At 40.1% G+C, this 7,596-nt stretch overlaps 1 pseudogene; it reads right to left on the reverse strand.

Moving 5' to 3' along the window:
- Window positions 1-251: 251 nt before the first annotated feature.
- Window positions 252-1,430, reverse strand: LOC109552311 (pre-mRNA-splicing regulator WTAP-like; annotated as a pseudogene).
- Window positions 1,431-7,596: the final 6,166 nt, after the last annotated feature.

Genomic DNA, 7,596 nt, shown 5'->3' on the forward strand with positions numbered 1-7,596 from the left:
ACCTGAAGTTTGATACCACACCTTCATTATTTGTACATTCCTCAATAAGATTATCTACAGTATTAGCAACCATTCAAAGAACAAACCATTGAGTAAAACCACATTGATTTAAGGCTCAATCAAGTAATATGGAGCCCCAAACTAAATGGTTAAATGTATGAACTACTTGTACTGACATCTATTATTTGATTCTCTCATGACTATTAAGTTGGTTCTTAGCAAATAAACCCTTTAAAGGCAAAATTCATCTCATTTGAGTTTGACCCAGAAGTTCAACAACAATCACGAAGTCCACAGTCTTATTGGCAAAACTGATATACAGTGTCTCTAAGTCACTATGCTCAAGGTTAAGAGCGATGCATATTCCATCTTTACATTTACTGGAATTTTACATGTTCAGTTCATGATTTTAAATCTCTAGGTTTTCATTCCTCCAAACTGTCTGAAGACACAGTGTGCCACAGACTTAAGACTTCTGTTTCTCCCTCTATTTTCTTCAAACAGAAACACTTCTCAAGTGTCTACATGTCCCAGAAGGGGAATTTTTCGGAGGTGGCCCCTTCTTCGGAATAGTCCGACGCCATCAGGCCTCTGAAGAAAGGGGAGGGGGAAGAGAAAAAAGCTGAAACACAAGGTTCATCTGGTAAGTTTTACATTAACCATTACAAGCTGGATAGTATAAGAATGTGGCTTTTTGGCTCAAAAAGTCTGAGTCTTGGTGTGGAAACGAGTACTTGGCTGTCCCACCACAGCTTTCTTGTAGTGGGACTGTCAGGGGAGTCTTGACTGGGGAGTATGACTTGTTTACCTATCAGGCGTAAACTTCCAGGCCCTCAGTTCATTTTGGGCTTGTTCCAGTTTGCCTTTAGTTTGTTCCAGTTCACCTTTCATTTTTAGGAAAAACAAGTTGATCGCTGGGTCTACTATTGTTGATCTCAGTTGGGCAACGCTAGGCACTGGACTTGCTTGAGGTACTGGATTTGAGAAGTACACTCTTGCAGCTCTTGCTCCTTGGTTGCTAGTCGCATTACAAGAGTGTTTTCCCTGCGTGCAGACTCTTGCTGTTGCTGCTTTCGTTTTTCTTCAGATTCCCTTAAGCCAGTTACATCATTAGAGTTAAGATCTGCGTACCTGCCCTCCAAAGCTTGCACATGTGCTTCATATTGTTTCCACCTGAGAATTAATTCATCTCGTGCCATACTTTGGAGTCTGTTTCACTCAGTCGAACCTTTTTAGGAAGAGGTTCCTCGTTGGTCATCTTGAATCCTCTCCTGACGGAGGCCGCGCCGGCGCCGCCCAGTCACATAGGCTGACCCCGCGCTACCCGCTCGCTGCCCGGGCCGCCCGACCCCGCTGCCGCCGGCCCCCGCGCTCCTCCTCCCGCCACAGCCCCGGCTCTCCCCTTTATTTGCAGGTCTCGCTGCCACAAAATGGCACTGAGGGAGGATCATTCATATTTTAGGTTGTGGTCAACGGCTTGCAAAGGCCAATCTTTCTTCCCCAGCTCAGCACTTATGTGAATGATCTTCCTGTCCTTTAAAGGGCGCTTTCCCTCTTTTTTCCAGCAAGATCCATTCACTCCCTGTAAAATTACTATGCCATGGAACACAGTAGAAAATGCTAATCTTCCTCATTCTCTGCCAAGTAAAGCAGTGTGATATAACATACATTCAATAATTTATTTAATTATGTATGCTTTCTTTCATATCTACTTAAATCACAAAACATGAATTAAATTTCCTTGGAGATTCAGGAAAAATCAAGAAGTAGTAGTCTTTGAATAAGGTATCTTCCTAACTTCGTACCTTCCTTTCTCCCTTCCTCCCTCCCTCCCTCCCTCCCTCCCTTCCTTCCTTCTTTCCTTCCATCCATATCCTTCATTATAGATATTCATATAGCCTCTCAAGTAGGATACATGCTACAATATACTCAGAGAAATAACTACACATGTTTAGTTTATAGCAGTTTTAATGTCAGTGATGAAAATTGTAATAGTAATTTAATTTCACAAAGAGCTGTGGTCATAGGCTAGATGATATGAGTGTCACAGGAAGGTCTCTTGATACACATGGGCTTAAAAAAATATGGCTGCAAAGAGTTAATATCCCACATGTTTAGAAAAAAGACTAATCTATCCACTTTGAAAGATATTTAACCTGGCTGAACTGTATTAGCATATGAAAAAATTAAAATTGAAAAAAAACTTAAGACAACAGTCTTAACACTGGATAAACACAACTATTTTATGAGAATTCCAGGGAAAAAGAAATGGCCTATTATGATCATTTTGGTGGAAGCAGCAGGAATCAAAGCTCATCAACTATGGAATTTTAAATCAAAATGATTGTTTCATGATACGATAACCCTGTCCATATATATTAATGTTTTATAGACCACCAGAGGATTATGTGCTTTGAAAAGCTATATTGATAGTGAATTAATTTACCTCAGTGATGGAAAATTAATGATTATTGGCAAGACACTCCTTAAATTGAGTTATCCTATTACATAAAATACTATATAAATGTTTTGTCAGGTTGTTGGGTGGCTTATTTGTTTTGTTTTGATTTTCAACCTTTCAAGAGTTTTACATTTACCATAGGAATATCTCATTTAACTAATGGCATATAAATATATACCTTAAAAACTAACTGCTACTGATTTTGAACAAATATATTTGAAAATTGTACCTCTCATATTGTTGTATAAAATTCATTTCATTCTTCATGCCATTATTTATTTTTTATTTTTTACAATCACTTCTAATGAGCATTTTCTATGCAGAGGAGAAGTATGTTACAAAGTATACCATGTTCTTTAAATATAAGTAATAAGTATCCCATATCAGTCTCTCTTTCTGAATTACCACTCTCGAGCTATACCAGAATTCTTTCAATTCTTAACTTGTGCCAAGTTCACTTACACTTCAGGAACTTTTACCCACCCTTCCTTCTGCCACCATTCTTTACTAAATTATTTTTTTAATTCATTATTTTTCCAGAAGACCCTGATGTCCTAGTCTAAGTTTGGTTTTCCACTTGTGAACTTCCATAAGTGCTGTATCTTCTGTACTATACAATTTAGCATTCTGTATTACTCGCTGCTCAACTGTGAGATTCCTGAAAACAAGGGTATTATCTCTCGTTTGTCCTTGCATCTTCAGTCTCAAGAAGTGTCTGGCAGAAAGAAAGGAATAAATAAATATTTAATGGATAGTCAGATTGATGAATGGATGGATAGGTGAAACAGTTATATGAGAAAACAGGGCACATTTGGGAATTCTTAGGGAGCAGTGAAAAAAATGTTGTAAGCACAGTCGATTCTCATCATTTGCAGTGTTTTTGTTTTGAGAAGTTGCCGCCACACTGAATTAGTGAATACAGAATCATTGCTCCTAGGAGAGACATAAGGATAGGTTCCTATGAGCATCTATCTGGTCACCACATTTTTGTCCACTGATCAATATGTAACTTTATATTATGTGTGTCTCTGTTTAAAGACCTTATTAAGCGTATATTGTTGATTTATTAACATCAAGCTCATGGCTAACAACACTATAACTAATGCCTGAGTGAAACTTACCTACAACATGTATTTTCTCCATAAGGCACATAACAGCCTTCTTGCACTTAGGAGCACTAAAGAACACTTCAGCACTATGCTTGGGAGCCATTTTAAACAGCAAAATCACCAAAAAAAGCACAACAATGCAAAAAATGTGACACTAAATAGCCTGCAAAATAATCACTTTTTTCCAATATGAGAGCTGAAACAGGAAAGTAAAGGATTGCCTTATTCCACCTTGGCTGGCAACATGTGCGTCAGGCAATGCAATTTTTTTGTTGTCCTGCATACGTACATGTCCCTGAATGCCTGTGAAAGTGCTATGAGTATTGGTTTTGAAGTTACAAATTAATTTGAAAATGTGGAATATGCAAATAATGAAGCTTGACTGTGTTTGGTGCTAGTGAAAAAATATGGCTTCTGTTATCCAAGAAGATGGGAAACAATCAAATAACTATAAGACAAAGCAAACATAAAGATGCACAAAGAAAGTGTTCAAGGAGTTTGGAATAAGTGGGCATAACTGTAATCAGATGAGACTTCATAGTGAAAGTGGCCTTTAATCTATACATAGAAGGATAAGTAGAATTTTAAAAGAAGGATATAAAGTAAAGAAAAATCTGGATGAAAAGACATGGCTTTGGGAAATGAATGAATGTTCGATAATGCTTAGAAAACCCAGTTAAAAAAATGATTGTAATAGGCCATCAGGTGGATAGACTAAACCAATAATAGTAAGTGTAAAAAATGCTAAGATAGAGATGAAAGTAAAATAGCAACAGAATAAGCTAATGAAATGGATCTAGGAATGTTATCCACGATTGTATCAGTTTTCTACTGCTGCACAACAAATTACCACAGATTGAGCAATTTAAAAACAGCATACATTTATTATCCCACAGTTTCCATGGGTCAGGAGCCCAGGCAGAGATTGAGGCTGAGTCCTTGGGCCAGGATCTCACAAGGCTGCAAACAAGGTTTGGCTGGGTTGCATTCCTCTCTGGAGCTCAGAGTTCCCTTCCAAGATCATGTGGCTGTTGGCAACTTTAGCTGCTTGAGTTTGTAGGACTGAGGACCCCATTTTCTTGCTTGCTGTCAGCCTGGGGCTGCGCTCAGTCCCAACATCCGGGCCACACACCTCAAGGGAAGCTCACCTCTTCAAGTCAAACAGGACGATCTCTCTTGTTCTAAATTTATCCCTTCATACAAGGCCTAAATTCTCTATTACACAGTTCACCTGGTTAGGTCAGGCCCACCCAGGATAATCTCCTTTTGATGAACTCAAATGACTGTAATTACGTCTGCAAAATCCCTTCACTTTTGCCATATAATGTAACCTAATCACAAAAGAGACATCCCATCATAATCACAAGTCCCATCCACACTCAGGGGAAGAGAATTATATAGGGTACAGGACACCTGGGGGCAAACTTATAATGCTGCCAAGCATAAGGGTACATTGAGTTCATGCATGTATGATCCCTCCTCCATTTTTTTAAATTACTATTACTAGTCAATCACAACTTGCCCAGATCTAGCAGTTCCATTTTTTTTTTTTTTTTTTGCGGTACGTGGGCCTCCCACTGTTGTGGCCTCTCCCGTTGCGGAGCACAGGCTCCGGACGTGCAGGCTCAGCGGCCATGGCTCACGGGCCCAGCCGCTCCGCGGCATGTGGGATCTTCCCGGACCGGGGCACGAACCCACGTCCCCTGCATCGGCAGGCGGACTCTCAACCACTGCGCCACCAGGGAAGCCGTAGCAGTTCCATCTTTGAACTTACTAAAACAGGGGAATCCCAAAGAAGAAACTTTGTGTCCCTGGGTTCAAACTTGGTTGAAGCTCAGTTTGGGATCTCAGTTAGGACCAAAGTGATCTGCGTAAGAAAGAGAGAGAAGGCCCTAAGGAGAGGTCCAAGGGTAGGGAGAGGAAGAAAACATTTCTGCAGTGCTGTGAGCAGGGGCAAGATCGAGAGGTATGCCCAGAGACAGAGAGAAAGGGAACACGTGAGACAGCCATGGAGGATGAGAAGCTTTGGAAGAGTTGGCATGTTGAAAGGAGATTTTCAAAGCTGCTTGGATTTTGTGTTTCAAAAAGTAGCTACTCCTAGGGCTTCCCTGGTGGCGCAATGGTTGAGAGTCCGCCTGCCGATGCAGGGGACACGGGTTTGTGCCTCGGTCCAGGAAGATCCCACATGCCGCGGAGCAGCTGGGCCCGTGAGCCATGGCCGCTGAGCCTGCGCGTCCGGGGCCTGTGCTCCGCAACGGGAGAGGCCACAACAGTGAGAGGCCCACGTACCGCAAAAAAAAAAAAAAAAAAAAAAAAAAAAGCAGTTACTCCTGCTTCTCTGCCTCCCAGTGCCTTCAGTAAAATTTTGCTCTGTTTGTCCTTGTTTTAGAATTGGACTAATGTCCAGGATTTATTTGTTGTTATTTTGCTTTGATTTTTGAGAAAATGTCTAAAATTTGCTGAAAGTTTGACACTGTAAAAGATATATTATGACAGGCTAAGAGGCTGTACACTATGTATAAAATAGATAACCAATAAGAACCTGCTGTATAACACAGGAAACTCTACTTCATTTCACTGTACAGTAGAAACTAACACAACATTGTAAAACAGCTATACCCCAGTTAAAAAAAAAGAAGAAAAAGAGGTTGTTGGATACCCCGTGCTCTCTCTCTCTCTCTCTCTCTCTCTCTCTCTCACTTTCTCTCATCTTCCTCTTCTTGCTGCCCAGGAACCACTCCTTCAGGCTTTCTTTCTCTTTTTAATGTATATCTAAATCTGATTAGGATAGTTCTCCCAGCTAAGATCTTCCAATGGTTTCTTACAGCACATAGAATGAAATCCAAACTCTTGCTTTGGATTAGAAACACCTGGATTCTGAAGAGTGGTATTTGGCCCCCAATTTGACATTATCTGGTACTATCCTTCCTTCTCTGTTCACTCTGCTCGACCTCTCCCTGTTTCTTGAACATGCCAACTTATTCCTGCTCTATCAGCTCCATACTAGTTTCGTCTGCATGGCTAACTTCATCATGTAGTTCAGATCACAGATTAAATATGATCTCCCCAGAGAGGCCTTTCTTAAAATCGCTATCTAACAGAGCCAGCTTTCTATTAAAGCATTCTGTTTTAATCATCTAACTAGAACTTACCACCATCCGATATTGTCTTATTTATTTGTTTATTATCTGTCTTCTGTCCTCTCACTCCTGCCCTGGGACAGGCCATGGGTTCTGCAAGGTCAGGCCGTGTCTCCACTGATATCCAGTCTATCGCCAGTAATTAGAATGTGCCTGACACATAGCAGATGCTTTATAATTACTTGTTACTAAATGAATTCATAAGAGATTAGAATGTATTGGGGGTTATCTGTCAACATTTAACACAGCGCATTCGGGAAATAATTAGAGAAAGTTGAGTCCAGTTGACACTTGGTAAAGAGAAAATAGCACTGGGCTGATCTTTGAGATATGGGGCTTTTAATCTTGTGTCTGCCACTAACTTGCTGTTTGATCTTGGACAAGGACAAGGGAGGCCTTTCAGAATTGGAGTAAAAAAGACAAGAATACTTATGGAAATTTCTGTATACCAAATCTGTTATATATTAGTAACACACTTTTATGGATGAGGAAACTGAGGCTTTGTGAGATGAAATAATCTATGATCAGTATGTGGTAGAGCTAGGATTTGAAATCACCTGTGTTTGGAGTAAGTTCTCTTCCAGCTCTGATATTCGGGAATCTTGAAACTCCATTCTTTTCTACTTCCTCTATAGGACGACTTCCTCCTAATCAAGCGTCTATCATTTCTTTTTTATCCTGAACAGCTTTTCTAATTTGTAGAATGGAGGAAATAAAAATGCACACTGAGTGGAGACTGCATACAAGGGCTTTGGGGCTGCATGCTCATTTTAACTAGTTTTTGTGTTTTTTTTAAGAACTAAAAAAAGAGTAACAAGCAGAGGTAATATCTACAGAATTGTCTTTTCCATAATCTCTAAGGATTTATACTCTTTTAAAAATCACC

Source organism: Tursiops truncatus, chromosome 8, assembly GCF_011762595.2.
Source record: "Tursiops truncatus isolate mTurTru1 chromosome 8, mTurTru1.mat.Y, whole genome shotgun sequence".
In the NCBI taxonomy this organism is placed as follows: Eukaryota; Metazoa; Chordata; class Mammalia; order Artiodactyla; family Delphinidae; genus Tursiops; species Tursiops truncatus.